This window comes from Oncorhynchus nerka, linkage group LG14, assembly GCF_034236695.1.
Source record: "Oncorhynchus nerka isolate Pitt River linkage group LG14, Oner_Uvic_2.0, whole genome shotgun sequence".
In the NCBI taxonomy this organism is placed as follows: Eukaryota; Metazoa; Chordata; class Actinopteri; order Salmoniformes; family Salmonidae; genus Oncorhynchus; species Oncorhynchus nerka.
In genome coordinates, this window is record NC_088409.1 from 77,188,781 (window position 1) to 77,215,261 (window position 26,481).

Genomic DNA, 26,481 nt, shown 5'->3' on the forward strand with positions numbered 1-26,481 from the left:
AAATAATAATAATAATAATAATTCGAGCATCTGATTGTAAGCTCCAGACTGGTCCTTCATGCCTTTGCTTTGTATATGTTGCCCCCTTTTGGATTTATTCAGGTATGACATATCCCTTGATCACATTTGAAAAATAAAAACTGTTGACTCCCTTGTCACTTAATGTCCTGGATCCTTTATTAATTAATTTGTGCATGAACTAAGTAGGCCTATAGTTTATTAGTGTGACTTGCTGTTCTTCATGGAGATGAATTTGCATTCAATTTTTGTTTGTGTATTATGCTAATTAGATTTCCTTGTGGGTGTAACGGATGTGAAACGGCTAGCTTAGTTAGCGGTGGTGCGCGCTAAATAGCGTTTCAATCGGTGACGTCACTTGCTCTGAGACATTGAAGTAGTAGTTCCCCTTGCTCTGCAAGGGCCATGGATTTTGTGGAGCGATGGGTAACGATGCTTCCTGGGTGTCAGTTGTTGATGTGTGCAGAGGTCCCTGGTTCGTGCCCGGGTATGGGCGAGGGGACGGTTTAAAGTTACACTGTTACATGGGCATGGACATAACAGGAAAACAAAGACAGAAATGCCTTATATGCAATTATATTTAATCAATTGGTCAATACAATAGTTGGGTTACTTGCTCTATGAAGAGCATTTGAATGGCTTGGATAAGCCTTTGGATATGGTGTATCCTGACTAAAAGGAGAGGTTTGGAAGGTTTCTCCTGTTGAAAGGTGGAAAGGTGGAGGGGAGGTCCTCTGGGAGTCCAGACGTGGCAGCATATGTCACTATGTTGGGTGCTTTTTGAGCATCTACAGGTCCTCAAAAAGTTCTACAGCTGCACCATCAAGAGCATTCTGACCGCTTGGTATGGCAACTGCTACAGAGGGTAGTGTGTACGGCCCAGTACTTCACTGGTGCTAAGCTTCCTGCCATCCGGGACCTCTATACCAGGCCGTGTCAGAGGAATGTCCTAAAAATGGTTAAAGACTCCAGCCACCCAAGTCTTAGACTGTTCTCTTTGCTACCGCATGGTAGTCCTCAGCAACTCTGGGACCAAAAGGATCCTTAACAGAAAAGGATCCTTAACAGTTAATCCAATTGCTGCCCAGACTATTTGCATTGTCCCCCTTATTTTTTTATGATTTAGAATTATTTTCTGTACTGACTCTCTTGCACAGGCTCGATGTACCCTCACCGGACTCTAACCGCACACACATGCATATTGACAACAAACACTAACATTCCTTCACACATGCTGCTGCTATTCTCTGTTTAGTATCTATGCAGTCACTTTACCCCTACCTACATGTACATATTCCCTCAATTACACTACATGTTCAAAAGTATGTGGACACGTGCTCCTCAAACATCTCAGTCTAAATTCATTGGCATTAATATGGAATTGGTCCCCCCCTTTTTTGTTGTTGCTATAACAGCCTCCTCTCTTCTGGGAATGATTTCCACTCGATGTTGGAACATTGCTGCTGTGACTTGCTTCCATTCAGCCACAAGAGCATTAGTGAAGTCGGGCACTGATGTTGGGCGATTAGGCCTGGCTCGCAGTCATTGTTCCAATTCATCCCAAAGGTGTTCGATGGGGTTGAGGTCAGGGCTCTGTGCAGGCCAGTCAAGTTCTTTCACACCGATCTTGACAAACCATATCTGTATGGATTTCAATTTGTGCATGGGGCACTGTAATGCTGAAACTGGAAAGAGCCTTCCTCAAACTGTTACCAGAAAGTTGGAAGCACAGAATCGTCTAGAATGTCCTTGTATGCTGTAGCGTTAAGGTTTCCCATTCACTGGAACTAACGGGTCCAGCCTGAACCATGAAAAACAGCCCCAGCCTCCTCCACCAAACTTTACAGTTGGCACTACGCATTCGGGCAGGTAGCGTTCTACTGGCATCCGCCAAGCCCAGACTAGTCTGTCAGAATGCCAGATGAAGCTGATCCATCACTCCAAAGAACGGCTTACACTGTGAGCTTGTGTGGCCTACACGTGGTAGTAATAATCTTCAATCTGGATAACAACAAATCATAAGACTAGAGAAATGTATCGACAAATAGAAACATGACGGAGAGTAAGACAGTGGAACCCATTTCAAAATGAAAACGTGACTCTTCTACAGACGATTTAATATTTTCACCACCGGGAATGGTAAAGGTCGAAACCGATCTGTTAAAATCAATAAATGACAAACTGGGTACACTTGAACTAGTCAGTAAGGATATAAAAGAGTTGAAGGCAAGCCTCAAGATGAGTGACGAAAAAGCTGCGACATTGGAGAAAGACACAAACAAGCTAAAAGGGACAGTCAATAAGATTGAAACCGAAGTTAATGAACTTAAAAAGTAGAACATCATTCTGACAGAAGCCTTAATTGACATACAGACTAGATCCATGAGGGAATTTGGTACTTACAAGAATCTAAGAGAAATAAGGAGAAGTTCCTGAATCTGTAGTTAGTGAGTTCCACCTTACAGCGCTTCAGATCACACGCGAAGCTATCGATCAAATCCATCTCGAACGTGTACACCGCTTCGGACAGAGGTATGAACACCCATTTGTTGTCAAATTTGCTTTCTTTAAATATAAAATAATGTTTAAAAGACTTGCTGGACGGAAATAGGCATGAATGACCAGTTCCCGAAGGGAATTGCAGAACGGCGTAAAGTTCTGTATCCAATTTTCAAGGAAAATGGATTGAAATGGAAACCAGTAGCTCTCGTGGTCGATAAAATGTATATTGATATCCAGTTGTTCAGAGACACAGACTACTCCATGGCTATTTAAACAATTACAAAGTTCTCATAGAGGAGGAAAATAATGAAACACACGATTCTAGCCCAGTTATGGATTGTAATAATACAACAGAAAAGCTATATATTTTTTTTAATCTATATTGAAATATAACTAATTGGAACACAAAAGCACTAATTCAACATGGTGGAGCTAAAAACACAGCAAACAGAAGGCACGGGATGGATGGTGTGGTGTGTGTTTGTTGGTGTTTCGGGAAGTGGCGTTGAGTGAGAAAGGAAATGGTTGCATATCCCAGAACCAACGTATTTCTGTTAGCAGGGGTTGTGAGAGAGCTTTCAATGTTGTGCAGATGAGGGATATACATTTTTTTATTAATTATACATCTTCTTTATTTATTGTCCTATCATGATGGAACAGTGTTTTAAAATCAATTATACATCTAAAGTTTTTATTGTCCTATCATGGGGAACAACATTTTTCAAATAAATTCTACATCTAATTTATGTTCCTATATTGATGGAACGGTCCACAACCCTATACCCTAGACACCGACCTGAATGACCCAGATACTAAGAAGTCCCAATCTGTTTTATGGGCCTGCTGTAAGCGGCCTGTATGCAGTCAGAATGTGGTCAGAGACTTAGAGCAGCACTGCCCCCTCAAGATTCCGAGCCTGCCTGGCAGGGTTGGTCCTGCAAAGCCAAAGCCCCCTGATGGGAGAGCATAATATACAAGGAATTCTCAAAGCTGTTATTGAGAACCTTGTCGACCTTCTACCTAGCCGGTGGGGATTCCGGTGGCGTGCCCCCACCCAGGCAGTGGCAGTGCTGGCAACTCTAGCTGCAGTTACCCATGGGGAGGGGGTCACACTCAGACATTCAGAGAGGGGGCATATTATTGTGGCCCTGGTGGCACAAAATCAAAGGTCTGACTGCACGGTTGGGAATATGGTCACTACGGGGGACCATGTTGTGGGTGTTTCAGGGGAAGGGGCTATATTTGACCTCCATCATCTAGGACGTGACAATGGTCAAGACCTTTCTTGAGTTGGGCTCTGGGATAGTGCAACTGTTGAGAATCGGAGTCTATGGTTGTTGTGGGGGAAAGGGGTTGAGTGTGGGTGTGTGTGTATCCCACAACTGTTGCGAGGGCGTAAACGATGTTAGGGAAAATATAGGATGATTCACAATAATTGTTTGCTAATAAACTAATTGTTTGCCATAAATGTAATTTTAGTAATGGCGAGACTGGTGAGAGCTAAAAATCTGCATAAATTGTCTACATTACTACAAATATTAATAGCTAATTATGGAACATAATGAATTTTTTAAAATTATATATTGATTTGGTGGTTGATCTGCTTCTCTTCTGTGGGTGGCACTGTGTGCTCTTTTCGAAGGATGGGTCCCGGTCTCTCTGGGGCTATGGGATCCGGGGGGTCAGAGGTGGTCTGCCGGACATTGGGATGACAATCCAACTCGGGATGAGGAGGGCTTTTAGCGGGTGGAAGAGTGGGAACCAATTGGAGGTTTACTTAGTAGCAATGCAAATATCATGCGACAGCTATATGGACACTCAATCATCACGTTACTTTTTAATGGTCTACAAACATATATTTTGATAAATACAATTGAAACTCGTTGTGGTAAGTGGTGAAATAAATATAGCCAGATATAAATGTAATGGCTCAACAGATAATAAAAAAGACGATCAGTATTTACCTGGCTAAAAGATAAATAATATATCTATTGTTTAAAGGAAACTCATTCAACAATTTTAGATGAAGTTTTGTGGAAAAAGGACTGAAAGAAATTCAAAAGGGGTGATGATATTAATTAACAGTAATTTTGATCCAAATGTGCAAATTGTCCAAACAGATCATCAAGGTAGATGGATTATTTTAAATATGTATTGGCCAATAAACAGATCTGGCTTATTAACCTATATGGTCCAAATAATGATGATCCAAGCTTCTTTGAAAATATATGTGTAACGATCTGAGTGTAGTGGGTGAGGAGTCAAGCGCAGGAAGCAGAGAGTTCAGGTGAGTGCCATTTTAATGCACCGACAAACGGCGAACATAAGCCAACCCACACGAACACACACGGCGTAATGAACAAACAGGAGGACTAAACGGTCCTGGGAAAACCCACAAAATGGGAAACACAAAAACCCATAGACGTGCACACAAGTACACTAAAACAGATGGTCACAATAATTAATCCCGCACAAGGAACTCTGCGGGCCGGCTGACTAATAAAGCCTACTACCTAATTCAAAACAGGTGCACTCAATCAACACATAAGGAGGGGGAGGAAATAATCAGTAGTAGCTAGTAGGCCGGCGACGACGACCGCCGAGCGCCACCCGAACGGGAAGGGGAGTGTCCTTCGGTCGGAGTCGTGACAATATGTAAGAATTTATTAACTCTACAAGCAACACTAGACTCTATTATTATGGTGGGAGATTATAATACGGTTTTAAATACCTCTATGTACCATAAAGGAAATCACACTACAAACTATCACACTCAGGCACTTAAGGAAATGAATGTCATGGATATATTGGAATTAGTGGATATATGGAGGCTTAAATACCCTGACCTAGTGAGATATACATGGCGGAGACTTAAATACCCTGACCTAGTGAGATATACATGGCGGAGACTTAAATACCCTGACCTAGTGAGATATACATGGCAGAGACTTAAATACCCTGACCTAGTGAGATATACATGGAGGAGACTTAATCAAGCTAGTCAACTTTATTATTTCTTATGTCATTCTCTCTGGCACCAAAAGTTTAAAAAGTTTTGATAGGGGACAGAATGTGGTCGGATCATCACATAATTGGCATATATATTACTCTTACAGAATTTCCATGTGGGCGAGGATATTGGAATTTTTTGTTTAGAACTCGGACAGAATCATTTATAAAGGACTTTTTCTTGACATAACATAGGTACAGCAGATCCCCTTATTTTATGGGACACGTTCAATTGAGCCTGTAGAGGCCATGCAATTCAGTACTCATCTATAAAACAAAAGCAATTTAGATCAAGAGTCCATATTATCAAAGGAAATTGAAGGAGTAACAGTACAGTTAGATAGCACTAGAAACTGTACCATAGAGGCACAGAATAAGTTAGAGGGAAAACAAAAAGAAATGGAGGAACTTATTCAAGAAATATCCAGTGTAATATATTATAAAAATAAAGTGAACTGGATGGAATATGGAGAAAAATGCACCAAAGTATTTTCCAATCTTCAACATAGAAATGCTACCAAAAAAAATCTATTAAAACTTGTTAGAAATGATGGAGTAACGCATGATTCACCAAATTATATTTTGAAAGAAGTAAAGTACTTTAAGAATGTGTTTTCATTTCAGTTTCCATCTCCACTAACCGAAGCTATTTGAATGGATTATTTTCCTATTAATAATGTAAAATCTGTACAGAAAGACTCATGTGAAGGCCAAATTACAAAGGAGGAACTTCTTGATTCTAAAATGGCACTGGGAAGTAATGGCAGCAGTTTTACAGGCACCTAACCAATTATGTGGTTTTTTTCACGTTATTTGTAACTTATTTTGTACATAATGTTTCTGCCACCGTATCTCACAGGAAAAAAGAGCTTCTGGATATCAGGACAGCGATCACTCACCTCGGATTAGACAAAGACTCACAGGATGTACTTCGAACACCCGACAAGGCCACATCCCCGTCATTGGCAAGAGAAAGAGACGCAGGTACTGAGGACACAGAGCGGAGTGCCTCGTAAGGTTTCGTAGACGTCGAGCGGGAAAGCTGCCATTAGCGTCAGTGTTACTTGCCAACGTACAATCATTGGACAATAAATTAGACGAGGTACGATCACGAATATCCTACCAAGGGGACATCAGAAACTGTAACATCTTATGTTTCACAGAATCGTGGCTGAATGATGACATGGATATTCAGCTAGTGGGATATACGCTGCACCGGCAGGATAGAACACCACACTCAGGTAAGACGAGGGGGGCGGTCTGTGCATATTTGTAAACAACAGCTGGTGCATGAATTCTAAGGAAGTCTCTAAATTTTGCTCGCCTGAAGTAGAGTAACTTATGTATAAGCTGTAGACCACACTATTTGCCAAGAGCGTTTTCATCTATACTTTTCGTGGCTGTTTATTTACCACCACAGACTGATGCTGGCACTAAGACCACACTCAGTCAGCTGTATAAGGAAATAAGCAAACAGGAACGAAGGACGAAAAACGAACTACATATGGACAATACCATAATAAAGAGCTGGGATTTTTGTATAATAATTTCAACAGAATTTTTGGGGGATTTGTGTCAATTCATAAATCATGTGCCATGGAATTGCACATGAAAATCTGGTATATGTATATGTCTTATTGTGAATGAAATAAAAGCTGAAGTAAATCATTCTCTCTACTATTATTCTGACATTTCACATTCTTAAAATAAAGTGTTGATACTAACTGACCTAAACAGGGAATTTTTTATAGGATTAAATGTCAGTTATTGTTTAAAACTGAGTTTAAATGTATTTGGCTAAGGTGTATGTAAACTTCAACTGTAAGTGTTGAACATCCAACATATTTTGAGAAAATAAAGCTGAAGAACCAAGGAGATAAGATAGCATTTGTGTGTTACATAAATTGCATAAATAAGTTACATGAATAAGTAAATTAAAAAAATTAAAACACACTGCAATTTGCCATACCAGGTATCAAGCAGAAATGGGCTTGAAAAATGTAATTAATTTTGGTGCCCATCAATATTACAAACTTACAGTATCATATTTAAGCTCATATATATTATGTTAACTAATAGCAAAGAAAAGTTTTGGAATTGGCCTAATCAAGACCAAATTACATCTGTGTGACATGATACCCTTTGGATTTATCATTTTTGAATGTCTGTGTACTAGCTAGTACACCGTGCAGGTTTTAATCATGACCAGAGGGACCATCTAAGCGCCAAATTATCCTAGGTAGATTTAAAACAACATAATTCTGCTGTTCTGGTGAGAACTGGCAAAATGTTTCACAAACTCATCGTTGTTGAGGGAGTGTGCCCTCCTTGACTCAACACTGAGAATTCTGAAGTGACTTATCCTGTCATCAACTATTGTTGTCCTAAGGTGGGTTTTAATCCGTTTTAAAGCTGAGAAGCTTCTCTCGCAGGAAGCACTGGTGACTGGTGTAACAACAGAAATCTTACAAAGTTGAAATAGCTCATGGAAGACCTCTTTATAAGGTTCTAGAAACACAGCAAAGTCAAGTAGAGTAGATGGTCTGTCCCTTCCACTTTTCTCTCTCCTATCAAGAAGCCGCTTGGTTTGATGAATCTCATGTTTGAGGTCCTCTAAATCTGGCAAACAGAGGTTCCACATTCAATAATGTTGTCCTCCTTGGGATGAGAGACTGGACCCCTTGCATTATCTAGCAATTCTTCTTTGAAAAACGCCTCTGCAGCTCAGCTGTGAGACTGTCAAGCACCTGATAAAATATAGCTCTTTGGAAGCTCTCACCATCACGTAGGTCACTATTTTTCTGTCCTACAGTGCTCATCATCAATGAGTCGTTAAATCTAAAGCTTATTTTACACACTGTTTGTACATTTATTTTGCAGTGCTCTGCAATCTCTTCAACCTCTTTCCATAGTTCTCCAACGTAACTTCTGTAGTCCTGTCATGTGTCTGTAAGGGCACCTGCCAGATCCACAGCCCTTGTTAGGTCAAGAGAGCTTGATTGGAGCATGTCAAAAAGACATTTGCCATCTCCAAGCTCTTTACAAAAGGTAACCAAAGCCCAATGAATTGTAAATCTATCTGAGAAAGAACTGGCAGTTCAAGTGTGATATCCTGTAGCACTCTCAGAACTGCTGGAAGCCTGTCCCTCAGATTACGGCATGCCATGTATCTGCATGCCCACTTTACATCTGTAAATCTCTGTAGTTCCCTGGGCTGCTGCAGTCGATACAGCTCTTTCTGAACTGCAAGCCATTTGAGATGAACGTACGAGCCAGATACAAAGTTATGAAGATTCTGCAGGAGAGCAAAAAAGTTAACTGCCTCAGGCACTGATTTTACAGCATCGACAAGAACCAAATTCAAACAATGTGCATTACAGTGGACATAAAATGCAAATCTTGCACTGTTTTTAATCCGTGCAGACACACCAGACTGCTTTCCGCTCATGACGGATGCATCATCATAGCCTTGCCCCACAATATTATTTCTGTAGTCCAGACCATGTTTTTCAAGGCAATCAATTATCATTTGTGTGAGACCTACTGCATCTAAGCTGTCAGCTGACTGAAAGTGTAAAAATATTTTGTGGATGGCCCCCGTTGTAATAGTACTAAAGACATTTGTTCTTATTTCTTTAAATCTTTGGTTTCCTCTGCAATTACCCTAAAAACATAACTTTCTTCTACTTCTCTTATTATGTCACTTTGTACCATCTCAGCTAAACCCTCAAGATGTTATGCACTTGAGTGAGGACCCAAAAGCGGTTTAAAACAAAAACAGAGTCCTTTAATGTAAACACAGGGAAGACATAGATCCTCTTCAGATGTAGATAATGGAAAAATAGACAACCCGCAGAGAGGGCGACAAAGGAAACAAAAAGTCCTTCTGATAATAACAAAAGAGCCTCCTTCTTAGCAGCAGAGGAGAATAGCTGGGTTAGCGGCGACAGGCTGCAGATCTCTCTGGGTAGGCGCGGGTCGTAGAGGAACAGTGGTACCTGATCTCACGTAGCATCAGATGAACTGGACACAGTACAAACGATAAGACAGTTAGCTGAGTACAGGATGCACTTGCCAGGCAGATACCGACAGGACGGGACGGGATAAGGGTGAAGCAAACGAGACGATAGTTTGTTTCTGGCATGAGAAACTCAAACGAGAATCTGACAAAGAAAGAAGCAGGAACAGAGAGAGAAATAGAGACCTAATCAGAGGGAAAAATGGAACAGGTGGGAAAAGGGTGAACGAGGTAGTTAGAGGAGATGAGGAACAGCTGGAGGAGGAGAGAAAGAGAAGGTAACCTAATACGACCAACAGAGGGAGACAGAGTGAAGAGAAAGAACAGGAACAAGACATAATATGACAATACATGACAGTACCCCCCCACTCACCGAGCGCCCCCTGGCGCACTCGAGGAGGAAACCTGGCGGCAACGGAGGAAATCATCGATCAGCAAACGGTCCAGCACGTCCCGAGAGGGAACCCAACTCCTTTCCTCAGGACCGTACCCCTCCCAATCCACTAGGTACTGATGACCACGGCCCCGAGGACGCATGTCCAAAATCTTACGGACCCTGTAGATAGGTGCGCCCTCGACAAGGATGGGGGGGGGGGGAGACGAGCGGGGCGCGAAGAACGGGCTTAACACAGGAGACATGGAAGACCGGGTGGACGAGACGAAGATATCACGGGAGAAGAAGTCGCACTGCGACAGGATTAATGATCTGAGAAATACGGAACGGACCAATGAACCGCGGGGTCAACTTGCGAGAAGCTGTCTTAAGGGGAAGGTTTTGAGTGGATAGCCATACTCTCTGACCGCGACAATATCTAGGACTCTTAGTTCTACGCTTATTAGCGGCTCTCACAGTCTGCACCCTATAACGGCAAAGTGCAGACCTGACCCCCTTCCAGGTGCGCTCACAACGTTGGACAAAAGCCTGAGCGGAGGGGACGCAGGACTCGGCGAGCTGAGACGAGAACAGCGGAGGTTGGTACCCGAGGCTACTCTGAAAAGGAGATAGACCGGTCGCAGACGAAGGAAGCGAGTTGTGGGCGTACTCTGCCCAGGGGAGCTGTTCTGACCAAGACGCAGGGTTACGAAAAGAAAGACTGCGTAAGATGCGACCAACAGTCTGATTGGCCCGTTCTGCTTGACCGTTAGACTGAGGGTGGAAGCCGGACGAGAGACTGACGGAAGCCCCAATCAAACGGCAAAACTCCCTCCAAAATTGAGACGTGAACTGCGGGCCCCTGTCCGAAACGACGTCTGACGGAAGGCCATGAATTCTGAAAACATTCTCGATGATGATTTGTGCCGTTTCTTTAGCAGAAGGGAGCTTAGCGAGGGGAATAAAATGAGCCGCCTTAGAGAACCTATCGACAACCGTAAGAATAACTGTCTTCCCCGCTGACGAAGGCAGTCCGGTGATAAAATCTAAGGCGATGTGAGACCACGGTCGAGAGGGAATGGGAAGCGGTCTGAGACGGCCGGCAGGAGGGGAGTTCCCGGCCTTAGTCTGCGCGCAGACCGAACAAGCAGCCACGAAATGACGCGTGTCACGTTCCCGAGTGGGCCACCAAAAACGCTGGCGAATGGAAGCAAGCGCACCCCGAACGCCGGGGTGGCCGGCTAACTTGGCAGAGTGAGCCCACTGAAGAACGGCCAGACGAGTAGGAACGGGAACGAAAAGAAGGTTCCTAGGACAAGCGCGCGGCGACGGAGTGTGAGTGAGTGCTTGCTTTACCTGCCTCTCAATTCCCCAGACAGTCAACCCGACAACACGCCCCTCAGGGAGAATCCCCTCGGGGTCGGTGGAGACTACTGAAGAACTGAAGAGACGAGATAAAACATCAGGCTTGGTGTTCTTAGAGCCCGGACGATAAGAAATTACGAACTCGAAACGAGCGAAAAACAGAGCCCAACGAGCCTGACGCGCATTAAGTCGTTTGGCAGAACGGATGTACTCAAGGTTCCTATGGTCAGTCCAAACGACAAAAGGAACGGTCGCCCCCTCCAACCACTGTCGCCATTCGCCTAGGGCTAAGCGGATGGCGAGCAGTTTGCGGTTTGCCACATCATAGTTACGTTCCGACGGCGACAGGCGATGAGAAAAATACGCGCAAGGGTGGACCTTGTCGTCAGAGAGGGAGCGCTGAGAAAGAATGGCTCCCACGCCCACCTCTGACGCGTCAACCTCGATAACGAACTGTCTAGAGATGTCAGGTGTAACAAGGATAGGTGCGGATGTAAAACGATTCTTGAGAAGATCAAAAGCTCCCTGGGCGGAAACGGACCACTTAAAGCACGTCTTGACAGAAGTAAGGGAAGACCCCCCTGTATTGGACAAAAATGAATGGCAAGTTATTGGCAGTGGCCAAACCATATACACATTGTCCAATACCACCCAATTCGGCGTTGATTCATGCAAAGCATATTGCAAATGCCATATGGCTATTGCCAGTTGTAAACACTTTAAAAATTCAACAGGTGGCGAATCCGCTCCACCGTGGTTTTTCATATTGGATATGTAACCCAAGTCAACGTCCAAAAGCAAAATTTTGAAAAAATGAATTTTTTGTAAAAATCTTATCACCCCTTAAAAAAGTGCTTTCTGGACCGTTTTTCGAAATTATTTTGATTTTTTTGTCAATTACACATGTGTAAGAACTCAATGAATATACTTTTGTCCAATTTTATTATCATAATTTTTTTTTTTTTTTTTTACATGCGCATAAGGAATATGTTTTGTCCATTTTCAATATGATTTCATACGAAGTCAAAAGTCAAAAGTCAAAAATGTCAAAATTTTGTAAAAAACTTCACACACCCTTAAAGGGATAGCAACCAGATTCCTTTTCCTATGGCTTCCTCAAGCGGCCTTTAGACATAGTTTCAGGCTTTTATTTTGAAAAATGAGTGAGAAAAAAACCATCGCGTCAGTGGATAGCTGGGTGCTAGCAGAGTTTTTCATGCGCAACAGCCATTTTCTTTCTCTCGCCTATGGAAGAAGCTACATTCTGGTTGACATATTATCAATTATATATTGTAAAAACAACCTGAGGATTGACTATAAAAAACATTTGACCTTTCTACGCACTTTACGGATACTATTTGGAATTTTCGTCTGCGATGTCGTGAACGCTCGAGCCTGTGGATTTCTGAACATAACGCGCCAAACAAATGGAGGTATTTTGGATATAAAAATAATCTTTATGGAACAAAAGGAACATTTATTGTGTAACTGGGAGTCTCGTGAGTGCAAACATCCGAAGATCATCAAAGGTAAGCAATTTAATTTATTGCTTTTCTGACTTTCGTGACCAATCTACTTGGCTGCTAGCTGTTTGTAATATTTTGTCTACTGAGAGAGATGTTCTTACATAAACGCTTGTTATGCTTTTGCCCGAAAAGATTTATTGAAATCTGACATGCCAGGTGGATTAACCTCTCTAGGGTATGTGGGACGCTAGCATCCCATCTGGCCAACATCCAGTGAGATTGCAGAGCGCCAAATTCAAATACAGAAATGCTCATTATAAAAATTCCGAAAACAAAACATATTTTACATAGGTTTAAAGATTAACTTCTTGTTAATCCAACCACGGTGTCAGATTTATAAAATGCTTTTCGGCGAAAGCATACCTAGCCCGGAACATACATAACCCAGTTGACAAATTATTACAAACAGTAACCAGCCAAGCAGAAGCGTTACAAAACTTAGAAATAGAGATACAATTAATCCCTTACCTTTGATGATCTTCATATGGTGTCAATCAGAAGACATTCATTTACTCAATAAATGTTCCTTTTGTTCGATAAAAGGTATCTTTATATCCAAAAAACTCTGTTTTGTTCGCACGTTTTCTTCAGTAATCCACAGGCTCAAACGCAGTCAAAACAGGCAGACATAAAAATCAGAATTTTATCCATAAAATTCATAAAAACATGTCAAACGATGTTTATATTCAATCCCCAGGTTGTCAATTTCCTTTCTTCTGAAATCACCTTATTCGTAGAAACTAATTAAACGCCAGGTATGTCGTGCACTATGATATGGGAGTCTCTCAAAGCATACCTACGTGGCCAAATTATTTATTATACAGCCAACCAAAACAGAGTTCGCTCTCAGCGACTTCGGGACCTGAGCGAATCCATAGCCACATTGGATGAGAAGTATGCTTCCTTCCTCTGATCTGCATAAAGAGCGCCAACTACTCCAATCTGAATTTGATCAGCTGTCTACCAGGCAAGCTGAACAGTTACTCTTGCGAGCTCGGTACAGAGTGTATGAACAAGGCGACAAGGCCAGTAAACTCCTTGCACATCAGATCTGTAAATTTGAGGCCACCATAGTTATACATAAAGAGATGAATGATCAATTCAAACAATTTTACTCTGCGCTATACACCTCTGAATCCCCTCAAGACCCTTTGCTGATTGATTCCTTCTTTAATGGCTTGAATATGCCTTCAATTGATACAGACTCCCATGACTGTCTAGAAGAAAAATTTATACCTGAGGAGATTGCAACAGCAGTGTCCGCAATGAAAAGTGGTAAATCACCGGGTCCGGATGGTTTTCCAACCCAATTTTTCTGGTCTGCTTTGCCCATTCTTGTCTCGACTATTTGCAGAGTTCCATAATACCTCAAAGTTTCCACCTAGTCTTTATCAGGCTTCAATTTCATTATTATTAAATAAAAACAAAGACCCCCTGGAATGTGGATCCTATCGCCCAATCTCGCTTTTAAACTGTGATTACAAAATCCTAGCCAAGCTTTTAGCCATCCGTATGGAAGGCTCGCTGCACCAAGTAATACACTCTTACCAGACTGGCTTTGTGAGAAATAGGCATTTGTTTTTCAATGTTAGGCGCCTTATGAATATACTGTACTCCCCAGCGTTGGGGGACCCGGAGGTGGTGGTCTCACTTGATGCGGAAAAAGCTTTTCACCGTGTTGAGTGGGTTTACCTAACAGCTGCCCTTTATAGATTTGGCTTGGGCCCCAAATTCATTGCGTGGATAAAGATTCTTTATTTTACCCCCATGGCTTCGGTACGGACTAACAACTTGTCCTCTGACTATTTTCCCTTGCACCACGGATCAAGACAGGGTTGTCCACTCTCCCCCTTGTTGTTTGCTTTGGCAACCGAGCCTCTCGCCATTGCACTACGCTCTACTGATGCCATTCAAGGAATAATCAGGACGGGCTTAGAGCAGAAAGTCTCACTATATGCTGACGACCTCCTTTTGTTTATCTCTAACCCTGATACCTCATTGCCACATGCCTTATCTGTTCTTAAAAAGTTTGGATCAATCTCAGGGTACAAGCTGAATCTAGGCAAGAGTGAGCTTTTTCCTGTAAATAAGGCTGCTTTAAAGTGCTCTTTTGTCCGGGATCAATTCACCTACTTGGGAGTTAAAGTGACAAGGGAATATTCAAATTTGTTTCAGGAAAACTTTTTTGCTCTAGCAGACAGTGTGAAACAATCTTTTACTTTTTGGAATTCGCTACCTCTTTCTCTTATTGGAAGGATTAATGTCATTAAAATGAATGCATTGCACAAATTGTTATATTTATTTCAATGTTTACCCATTTTTATTCCAAAATCTTTTTTTAATTCACTGGATCAAACGTTCATGCATTTTATTTGGGATGGCAAGGTACCACGGATTGGTAGAAAACATTTACAGAGCCTAAGTCATTGGGGGGTTTAGCTCTACCAAATTTTCAGACATACTATTGGGCTGCAAATTTCAGAGCCCTTCTGTACTGGCTGCAGACTGATCCTACTGGCCCTAGACCACTCTGGGTCCAGATGGAACCTGAATTGTGTAAACCTGCTGAACTTTCTTCTGTGTTGTGCTCGTCTCTACCAGTGTCCCTAGGCAAAAGGTGTGTCAATCCAATTGTAAAGCAGTATCTTAAAATGTTTAATCAGTTCCGTTTAGCCCTTAGCCTCTGAGGCTTTTCTCTATCAGGCCCAATTAATCAGAACATTTTATTTCCTCCATCTTTGAATGATGGGGCTTTTGCCATGTGGCACTCACTAGGCCTCTCCTCACTAGCCCAATTATTCTTTGATGATACATTTGCCTCTTTTGCTCAGCTACAGGAAAAGTTCAACCTCCCCAATCCTGTGAATACAGCTACAGAGAGCATCTTGGAGCTGAACAAGCTTCCTAGGGGCGCAATTTCAGATGTATACGCAATCATTCATGACTTACAGAACCCTTCTTTGGTGCCTTTAAAGACTCGATGGGAAAAGGATTTGGGGGAGGAACTTGGGGTAGACACCTGGGAATCTGTGCTGCACAGGGTGCATTCGTCCTCTTTTAGCACTAGACACAGCCTTATTCAATTCAAGGTGGTTCACAGTATCCACTGGTCCGGGGCCAAACTTGGAAGAATATTCTCTGATTTTGATCCTACCTGTGTCAGATGTAAAGTGGAACCAGCCACACTGTTGCATATGTTTTGGGGCTGTCATAAACTGTCAGGTTTCTGGGAATTCATATTTAAGAACCCCTTTTAATGGATCCTCGAAAAACCTTTTGAGGTACATTTTTGAACTATCTCCCCCACCCCTGTTGTTATTATTATTATTCACAATATGCATAACAATAACAACAACAACACAATATTTTAGTTCTCAATGTTTATTATGATTTTAGTGGCAAAGCAGAATAAAAAAATCTAAATATGGTAAACTCCTAGCAGAGCCCCAAGTCCAATGGGTATACCCTCTGGAGTGGTCATGTTAATGTGTTGATGTTCTCTGTATCCATAGCCAGAATGATTTTGCAGTACATGGTAATCGAACAGGTTTCCTGTTATATTCATCAGGTGTAGGGAGGGTGAAGTCTGTGATTCCAAAAAAGAGTCATTTTATAGATTATTAACAAAACATGCACATGACAGTATTCATACCTTGGTTTTTGTAGTGAATGTGAATTTAAAAAAATGTTTTGATAATGGTTACATATACCTTGTCCATAATGTAGATGCCTTTGGTATGTTCATTGACTAAGTAAGGAAGGAGGATGGTATATGTGATCTTTATAACATACCAATACCAATTGAAATACATGTGTATACCTGCAGAAACAGACACAAAAGTGAGCAGTTCAGTTGTCTGCACCCAATAAAGCTGGCCATCAACATAATCTTACCTTTTTGTTGATTGGTATACATTGAATTGTGTCCATTTTCTGTTTAAGAAAGACTTGCACAAATATGAAAAGATATATTGTATAATCAAAAAACAATATACATTTCCATCATACAAGGGACAAACCTTACTTTAAATTGAGGAGAACTTTTCATTTGTAAAGTTAAGTGCCTACACCTGCTGTCCTTTCAAATTCAAATTGAAGTCTTTCAGTTGGGCTGTTAGGCAGCAAGAACCCCCACCAACTAAGGAGGTTCCTCGATGAACCCCACCTATGAGGTTATTGGCCATTTTCAGTGCCAAGAACCCTAAGGTTCTTTGAAGAACTTTAGGGGAGAACCGTCCTGAAATGATTCTGCTGATGGTCACAGAGAGGGACGAGTTAAGCTGTTCGACCACCTCCTTGATAAGACCAACAGTCAGCTCAGGTGGGCAGGAGGCCAAATCTCATTGTCAGAAAGTTACTTGTGGACACTTCTGATAATACTGTCCTCTGGCGTTCACAGGTGGACTTTCACTGAGGTCTGGGAACTATAAAAGTAACAAGCAAAGCATGATAATTCCTGTCTGAAGTTGGCAAATCGACCTCTTTACTGCAAACAAGTCTAACAAGCATTGTAATTCTACTATTATAATACAATTGACACGTGACCTTTTGATCTCTTTCAATGCTCATTAATTCAAATCTGCTCAAAGGTTGATACATTATGTACTGCGCTAGAAAGCGTAAATGCATTGGCTTGCAAATTGAGATGGATGTGAATTTTAATGGAGAAATGATTGCTCATCCGTTTATGAGGTTAGGGATATCCATATGTTAAAACCAGAGGAGGCTGGTGGGAGGAGCTATAGGAGAACTGGCTCATTGTAATGGCTGGAATGGAATAAATGGAACTGTATCAAACACATCAAACATATGGAAAACCTGTTTGACTCCGTTCCATTTATAACCTCAACAGCTTTAACAGCCTTTGTCTATTGGAGCTCAATTACAGATCCTCTGTCCAGGTGTTGATTCCTGGAGACTAAAGATGTGAGTGCCTTAGAGGAAGTAGAAAGACAATTGAAGAAAAATTTGAAATGCAACAATATATCCTTGGATAGAATTGCTTGTATGCTTTTACAATAGGCCCAGTGGTGATTTTAGCATGTAAATCTTGGTTGGGCAAACTTCCCCCAATTTCCTTTGAGGCATGCCAGCAAAGCCACTACACTACACAACACCGAAAAAATACATAAGTTGCACTAAAACGGTGTCAAACGGGGCACACAAACTGTTCGGGCTGCCCCACCACCACAGAAAGCCCTGAGCTAGGCTGAAACAACTGCGTTTTGGAGCTGCCTTACACAGGAAAGCAAAGAAGGGACCATGTTTGTATGCGGCTTTATTAATAACTCAATTATGTATTTATTTTTTACATAGTTTCTAAACTGATATGTGAGACGTATTAATGCCAAAATAACATGCAAAACTGGCAAGCCCCACCTGCCCTGAATGACGGGTTGCCACTGGATAGGCCTATTTGAACAGAACTATCTATATATGTAACCTTTCATACTGACTACATTTCAACTAGTTTGACAGACATGTAAGCCAGTGGTCTTTCCTCTGCCATGTATATGCCGCCCTCTTGTGGATTGAATTTGGTACAACATGTATTGTGTATGGTCCAGTTGATTGAACCAGTAAATCTAGCCTCACCTAGTCATCAAAAACCGAGTACAGTGCGAACCCTAAAACTCAGACGCTAGACTACACCTGATGGATTTGTGTGTGAGAATATTGTTATCTTATTTGCAGTGGTCCCACCTGTATTGAGCCTCACAATTTTGGCAAAATAAAATGTTTTGGGGGGTGCTTGTGCATGATATTTTAGCAAACAATGTAAAGAAAAATATATATATCATTGAGTTAATAAAGCCTCATACCAACATGGTCTCTTTTTTGCTTTCTTGAGTAAGGCAGCTCCATAATGCAGGTGTTTCAGCCTAGCTCAGTGCTTTCCGTGGTGGTGGGGCAGCCAGCAGAAAATATGGAGCGTAGGGGTTGGTAATGTTCTCTAGTTGCGCCGTGATTGGCTCAGTGTTCTGTCACTCATGGGGACACTATGTCCCGCCAAGTCTAAGGGTAGAGCTCGAAAATTCAAGCCCCTTGGGTGCTGCCATATAGTTACATTAGGAGTGCCCATCCAAGAAGGCTCAAGGTCATTGGCCACAGATAAAATTACTTCAAATCACTTTATAACTGCAGTAGCTTTGAATGGACTGATCATGTCAACATCATACTTTCAAAATCTTAGCTACCAGTCATCATCATTAATCAAGTCGACAACTACTGGCAAATCCTTTTTAATCCTTGTCATATGAAGAGAAATAATAAGAGAAATTCTAGATAAAACCTATCGGTGCTCATCGGCCATTGGACATTAACATTACACAACAAGTTGGAAGTCACAAATTCAACAATGAGTGATTTAAAAGGAATCAGTCTAACTGCTGGTTGCAACCCGGTCTCTCCTTAATTATGTACTATATATCAGTTATGTGTATTGCTTTATCTCGTATACTGGAAGTGATCTTTATTTGCTCTGGCCAACATTGTTGTTGTAATGTAATGTTAGCTTGTTGGTTCCCGGGAGTTTGTAGGCCTTCTACCTAGCTGTTTAAAAATGTACTCGCTGTTGTTATCATTTATGTAAAAAGACAATCAATAATATCAATTGTGGCCATGTTCTGTTACAATCTCCACCCGGTACAGCCAGAAGAGGACTGGCCACCCCACATAGCCTGGTTCCTCTCTAGGTTTCTTCCTAGGTTTTGTCCTTTCTAGGGAGTTTTTCCTAGCCACCATGCTTCTACACCTGCATTGCTTGCTGTTTGGGGATTTAGGCTGGGTTTCTGTACAGCACTTTGAGATATCAGCTGATGTATGAAGGGCTATATAAATGCATTTGATTTGATTTGATTTGCAAGCACGTGGAAACACTTTTTAGAAATATATTTATTTATTTCAGACTCATGATTTAAGTGGCGGACTGTGAGAGACGGACTGTGAAACTCAATCTCCCATGATTCTGTAATACTGGAACTGACCATATAATGAATCAATTTATGTTGTATTCCACACCAAACTTAAGACTAAACAATTACTCTGCAAATATTACTCTGCATATAAATGTATAATAACAATTATATTTTGTGTTTTAATCAGATCTGTGATACTGTAGCTAGTTTATTTATTTTTTATTTGAGAAGTTACTCTACTGTAAGTATACTTGATTGATATATACCGAGTGCACAAAACATTATGTACACCGAGTGTAAAAAAACATTATGAACACCTGCTCTTTCCATGACAGACTGACCAGGTGAATCCAAAGCTATGATCCCTTATTGATGTCACTTGTTAAATCCACTCCAATCGGTGTAGATGAAGGGGAGGAGACAGGTTAAAGGATTTTGAAGCCTTGAGACTATTGAGACATATATTGTGTATGTGTTCAATTCATAGGGTGAATGAGCAAGACAAACTATTTAAGTGCCTTTGAATGGGGTATGGTAGTGGGTGCCAGGCACACCAGTTTGAGTGTGTCAAGAACTGCAACGGTGTTGGGTTTTTCACACTTAACGGTTTCCCTTGTGCATCAAGAAGGGTCCACCACCCAAAGGGCATCCAGCCAACTTGACAACTGTGGGAAGCAATGGAGTCAACATGGGCCAGCATCCCTGTGGAACGCTTTTGACACCTTTTAGAGTCCATGGCCCGACAAATTTAGGCTGCCCTGAGGGCAAATAAGGGGGGGGGTGCAAGTGCAACTCAATTTTAGGAAGGTGTTCTTAATGTTTTGTGCAACATAATGTCATATTGCAATGAGAACATTGTAAAATACTAACTACTTCATATGACTCTAAAAGGGAATGCCCCAATAACGTGCCATAAGGGATGGATGCAGATGAACACAAACGTTCTTTACTTAGTTTATAACCAATGACGTTACACTAGCCGGATAAGCAGCGCATAAGTGAAGTATTCTTCTGAAATAAAGCATGTTTTTAAATACCATCGCGCTTAATACTCAAAATGTTGGTGTGTTAAACCAATATACAACGAATGAGGGGTGGTTTGCATACAAAATATCAAAAACTTCCCAGCTTCCTCTTTCGTTTTTCTTTTCAGCAAGCATATGTCTGGTTTCAGACATCAGTTATCTAGAGTGAGACACAGGCGTAAATGATAGTAATCAACAGGTCCAAGTTTTTCAAAACTTTTCTAATCAGATTTTGGCAATCGGATTGGATTAAATGTTAGAATTGGGTATTTCAAAAATATATATATTTTTATTCTACTCCTTGACACAGGTGTAAATGACAGTAAACAACAGTTGATTAAAAGTTGGTTGGCGATCTCACATGTTTTTGGAGTGGATCATGTACTGACCTTTAACAAAGGCACTAAAACGTTATTATCAAATCAAATCAAATCAAATTGAATTTGTCACATACACATGGTTAGCAGATGTTAATGCGAGTGTAGCGAAATGCTTGTGCTTCTAGTTCCGACAATGCAGTAATAACCAACAAGTAATCTAGCTAACAATTCCAAAACTACTACCTTATAGACACAAGTGTAAGGGGATAAAGAATACGTACATAAAGATATATGAATGAGTGATGGTACAGAGCGGCATGGGCAAGATACAGTAGATGGTATTGACGTTATCATATCTATAGTGAGCGAATATTGGCTGAAGTGGTATCTATTTTTTGGTGTGAACCACCCTTAAATTTGTTAAATTGCCATTCAAATGAATGAACAATCCATTCTCAAATGACATCTTTGTTGTAATACCGTAAACATCCGGAGAGTGCCAGGATCTCCTTCTACAGTTATGGACCTGTGTTTGTCATTTTAGCCTTTTTATTTTTCTCAGAATTACAGTGGCATCACTAGTAATTCAAATTCCTATGATGTATGTAGATTTTCAATGATGTAGGCATATAGCCAGGGGCATTTCAACCACATTATTTTACTGTACCTGGTCGTACACAGGCTTTTGTGGTCATACGCGGTTATTGAAAATTAGTAGTCTAAAAAGTTTCTTCAAGGCCCCAGTCACATTTGTAATCAAATTATTTGAAACATTGCAGATACTGTTGTATATGTAATTTGTAATTTTGTACATTTGTAATTGTATAGTAATGAAATATGACATTTTGTTTCCACCACAAAAGTATATTACTTAATAGTATGGATTGTTTTCAGTATCGGCTTGTGAGTCAGCCAACCAGGAGGAGGCAGCTGAGGAAGGGCCAGTGGTGATGGAGTGGGTAGAGAAGGTGACTGTGGTCACCATAGAGAAGGCAGCTGAGGAGGGGCCCATGGTGATGGAGTGGGTAGAGAAGGTGACTGTGGTCACCATAGAGAAGGCAGCTGAGGAGGGGCCCGTGGTGATGGAGTGGGTAGAGAAGGTGACTGTGGTCACCATAGAGAAGGCAGCTGAGGAGGGGCCCGTGGTGATGGAGTGGGTAGAGAAGGTGACTGTGGTCACCATAGAGAAGGTAGCTGAGGAGGGGCCCATGGTGATGGCGGAGCAGGTGACCATCATCCCCATGGAGGAGGTCGTTGAGGAGGGGCCCGTGGGGATAGAGGAGGCAGAGAAGATGACCGGGGTGTGGTGGTTGATTTATTTACTATCAAATGAGAAGAGACACTTATCACACAAGTCAGAGTTATACTTAAACTACATTTTTAATCACTTATTAATAAGGGAGCAGGTCAATACAACGCACACATCGATGGGGTGCGCTACGATAATGATGGCTGGTCGGCGATTCACGCTCAGATGATTGGTTGAGAGCCCCGAGACAGAAAGATACTCTTTCAACCTACATGACAAACAACATATATAGAATGGATCACAAGGTTAAGATCTGTATGAAAGATACCTACTTATTTATTTATATTTAACCAGGCAAGTCAGTTAGGAACAAATTCTTAATTTCAATGACGGCCTAGGAACAGCGGGTTAACTGCCTGTTCAGGGGCAGAACGACAGATTTGTTCCTTGTCAGCTTGGGGGTTTGAACTTGCAACCTTCTGGTTACTAGTCCAACGCTCTAACCACTAGGCTACCCTGCCGACCTAATACATAGCAGACAGTATCTGCTGTGTCAACAGTTTCTATTGTGTAGAGAGACCAGTGTCTGGCCCTCCGACTCCAAACTGGAACCATCTTTCCCTGGTACGGTATAGAACATAAACATTAACTAATGCTCTGGAATGCTCTTTAGGTTTTATCACCCAAAAGACATCATAAATCTCCTCTGTCAGTGTTATCTCCCAGAGGCCCATCTTCAGTAGAACACACAAACAATAGTTACAGAGTACTCTATTCTGTTGCAATAAAAGTATTATAACATAGTCTTGCTATTTTCAACCATAAGGGTCACCATGGCGTAGGCCGTTGAGGATGGGCCCTTGGTGATGGGGAGACGGAGAAGGTGACCGTGGTCACCATGGAGGAGGCAGTTGAGGGGGGGACGTGATGATGGAGGAGGTGGAGAAGGTGACTGTGGTCACCATGGCGTAGGCCGTTGAGGATGGGCCCTTGGTGATGGGGAGACGGAGAAGGTGACCGTGGTCACCATGGAGGAGGCAGTTGAGGGGGGGACGTGATGATGGAGGAGGTGGAGAAGGTGACTGTGGTCACCATGGCGTAGGCCGTTGAGGATGGGCCCTTGGTGATGGGGAGACGGAGAAGGTGACCGTGGTCACCATGGAGGAGGCAGTTGAGGATGGGCCCTTGGTGATGGGGAGACGGAGAAGGTGACCGTGGTCACCATGGAGGAGGCAGTTGAGGGGGGGACGTGATGATGGAGGAGGTGGAGAAGGTGACTGTGGTCACCATGGCGTAGGCCGTTGAGGATGGGCCCTTGGTGATGGGGAGACGGAGAAGGTGACCGTGGTCACCATGGAGGAGGCAGTTGAGGATGGGCCCTTGGTGATGGGGAGACGGAGAAGGTGACCGTGGTCACCATGGAGGAGGCAGTTGAGGATGGGCCCTTGGTGATGGGGAGACGGAGAAGGTGACCATGGTCACCATGGAGGAAGCAGTTGAGGATGGGCCCTTGGTGATGGGGAGACGGAGAAGGTGACCGTGGTCACCATGGAGGAGGCAGTTGAGGATGGGCCCTTGGTGATGGGGATACGGAGAAGGTGACCGTGGTCACCATGGAGGAGGCAGTTGAGGATGGGCCCTTGGTGATGGGGAGACGGAGAAGGTGACCGTGGTCACCATGGCGTAGGCCGTTGAGGATGGGCCCTTGGTGATGGGGAGACGGAGAAGGTGACCGTGGTCACCATGGAGGAGGCAGTTGAGGATGGGCCCTTGGTGATGGGAGACGGAGAAGGTGACCGTGGTCACCATGGAGGAGGCAGTTGAGGATGGGCCCTTGGTGATGGGGAGACGGAGAAGGTGACCGTGGTCACCATGGAGGAGGCAGTTGAGGATGGGCCCTTGGTGATGGGGAGACGGAGAAGGTGACCGTGGTCACCATGGAGGAGGCAGTTGAGGATGGGCCCTTGGTGATGGGGAGACGGAGAAGGTGACCGTGGTCACCATGGAGGAGGCAGTTGAGGATGGGCCCTTGGTGATGGGGAGACGGAGAAGGTGACCGTGGTCACCATGGAGGAGGCAGTTGAGGATGGGCCCTTGGTGATGGGGAGACGGAGAAGGTGACCGTGGTCACCATGAAGGAGGCAGTTGAGGGGGGGACGTGATGATGGAGGAGGTGGAGAAGGTGACTGTGGTCACATTGGAGGACACAGTCAAGTTTATAAATGTAGAAAACGTGGCATTCATACATTGCTTCATAAGCACTAGTCTATACATAATGTTGGCTTGAAATTAAACTTATTTACACTAAAGAGACACTTTTTAAATTAATTTCACAAGCGTGTTGACATTTGCCATCACGGTTATCCTGGAGGCAGAATTGAGTGATTTGCCCCTAGATAGGCCAGCTGGCTATATTGTAAAGATTCATGGTCAACAAAATTAGCTTTTTGGTCTTAATTTAGGGTTAGGGTCAGGCATTAGGGTTAGCATTGTGGTTTGGTTTAAAATCTAATTTTATGGCTTTGTGGCTTTGCCAACTAGTGACCACTTTGCAGAGCTGCCTCTAGATCAATATTCATGTCGGAAGATGCTAACCTGCACTTCACAATTTCAGACTCGGTAACAATGCACAAACGGTCTATTTTCAGAGAATGTACCAGCTCGTTTTACAAGCATTGCGGCGTGAGAAAAATAGCTTTCTAATTTGGCTTTCTATATACTTATGATGCCACTGTCTGTTTTCTCTCATTGAATCCCATGCAAATCCTTTTCCAGCCTAAACATGCTTGTTCACGCACGTATAAAAAAGGCTCCCTGTGTGATTTGCGATTTACCCATAGTGAATCAGTCGTTCCCACTTCACTCCCTAACTCTTTCCCTTGGCCCTAACCGTTAGATGGTTGTATATGTGTAAGGTGTAAGCAATATGGTGTAAGCTCCACCACTTTCCTGATTATACCTATCCTGTCACAATTGTCGTTGGACATATACTCAGACCAACATGCAGCGTGATCTGGGTTCCACATCTTTACTTGTGAAATGTACAAAAACAATAAACAGCAAACGAAACGTGCAGCAAATGCAGGGCTCACAGACAACTACACAAAAAACAAGATCCCACAAAACACAGTGGGGAAATGGCTGCCTAAATATGATCCCCAATCAGAAACAACGATAAACAGCTGCCTCTGATTGGGAACCATACCAGGCCAACATAGAAATAAATGCACTAGATCACCCACCCTAGTCACACCCCGACCTAACCGAAATAGAGAATAAAAAGGCTCTCTATGGTCAGGGCGTGACATATCCAGACCCTTCAGAAAAATCTAAGGGTTAAGTCAGAGCCAAGGAGGAGGCGGAGGGAGTGAATTTGGACCAGCAAATAATGTGTATGTGCCACCTAAGAGTTTCAATACCAATCATGTCTGTTCATTCAGGTTGAAGTTCACAGTGGAAGAGATGCAGGGGTCCATTGTGACCATGGAGGAGGACACTGACACTGCAGAGTACCAGAAAAGACAGAAACCGAATAAGTGTAAAGGTACATGTCAATGACTATTTTCTTTGTCTCCACTGTACACAATGCGAGTCTGGGCTGTTACCTCTATAGGACAGCACGTTATCTTGGTTGTTTATTAATGTAACAGCAATGACAGTGAAAGTCAACTCAAAAACATGTATTGTTATGTTTGGGGCAACGACTAAAATACATTACATTAATACATTGTATTATTACTTTTTGATAGTATTCATAAATTATTGTAGCTGCATCGGTCTTGAATTTGAATAACATTGACGTTTGCTTATGTAATATCTGTTTTTTCTGAAATCATTTATGTAAAAAATAATGACACATTTTCTTCCCTAAACCAGATAAGTTGTGAATTAAAAATATGGCGACATTTTGTAGTTTATTTTTCTAATCCGTCTATATTCTTCAATATCATTATGATATGTAAATGTATATGTACCTTCATTAAACCCTACATAACGTTACATAACACTTTTAAAAGTGTGTTTTCAGTTCTTCAGATTTAAACCTGAAATGTGGGAGCCTCATGATTTAATTAGGGTCCCTTAGTAAACCTTCATGTCAAATAATGTTAGGATAGGTTCATTTGTTTTTGACTTATGAGTCATTCCAGTTTTTGCACCT

At 42.3% G+C, this 26,481-nt stretch overlaps 1 long non-coding RNA gene across 1 annotated transcript; it reads left to right on the forward strand.

Moving 5' to 3' along the window:
* The first annotated feature begins 2,053 nt into the window (after positions 1–2,053).
* On the forward strand, positions 2,054–26,215 carry LOC135575013 (uncharacterized). The gene is made up of 3 exons (XR_010465676.1): positions 2,054–2,550; positions 6,389–6,770; positions 25,763–26,215. It is a non-coding gene; the product is annotated as an uncharacterized LOC135575013 (long non-coding RNA).
* The last annotated feature ends 266 nt before the right edge of the window (positions 26,216–26,481 follow it).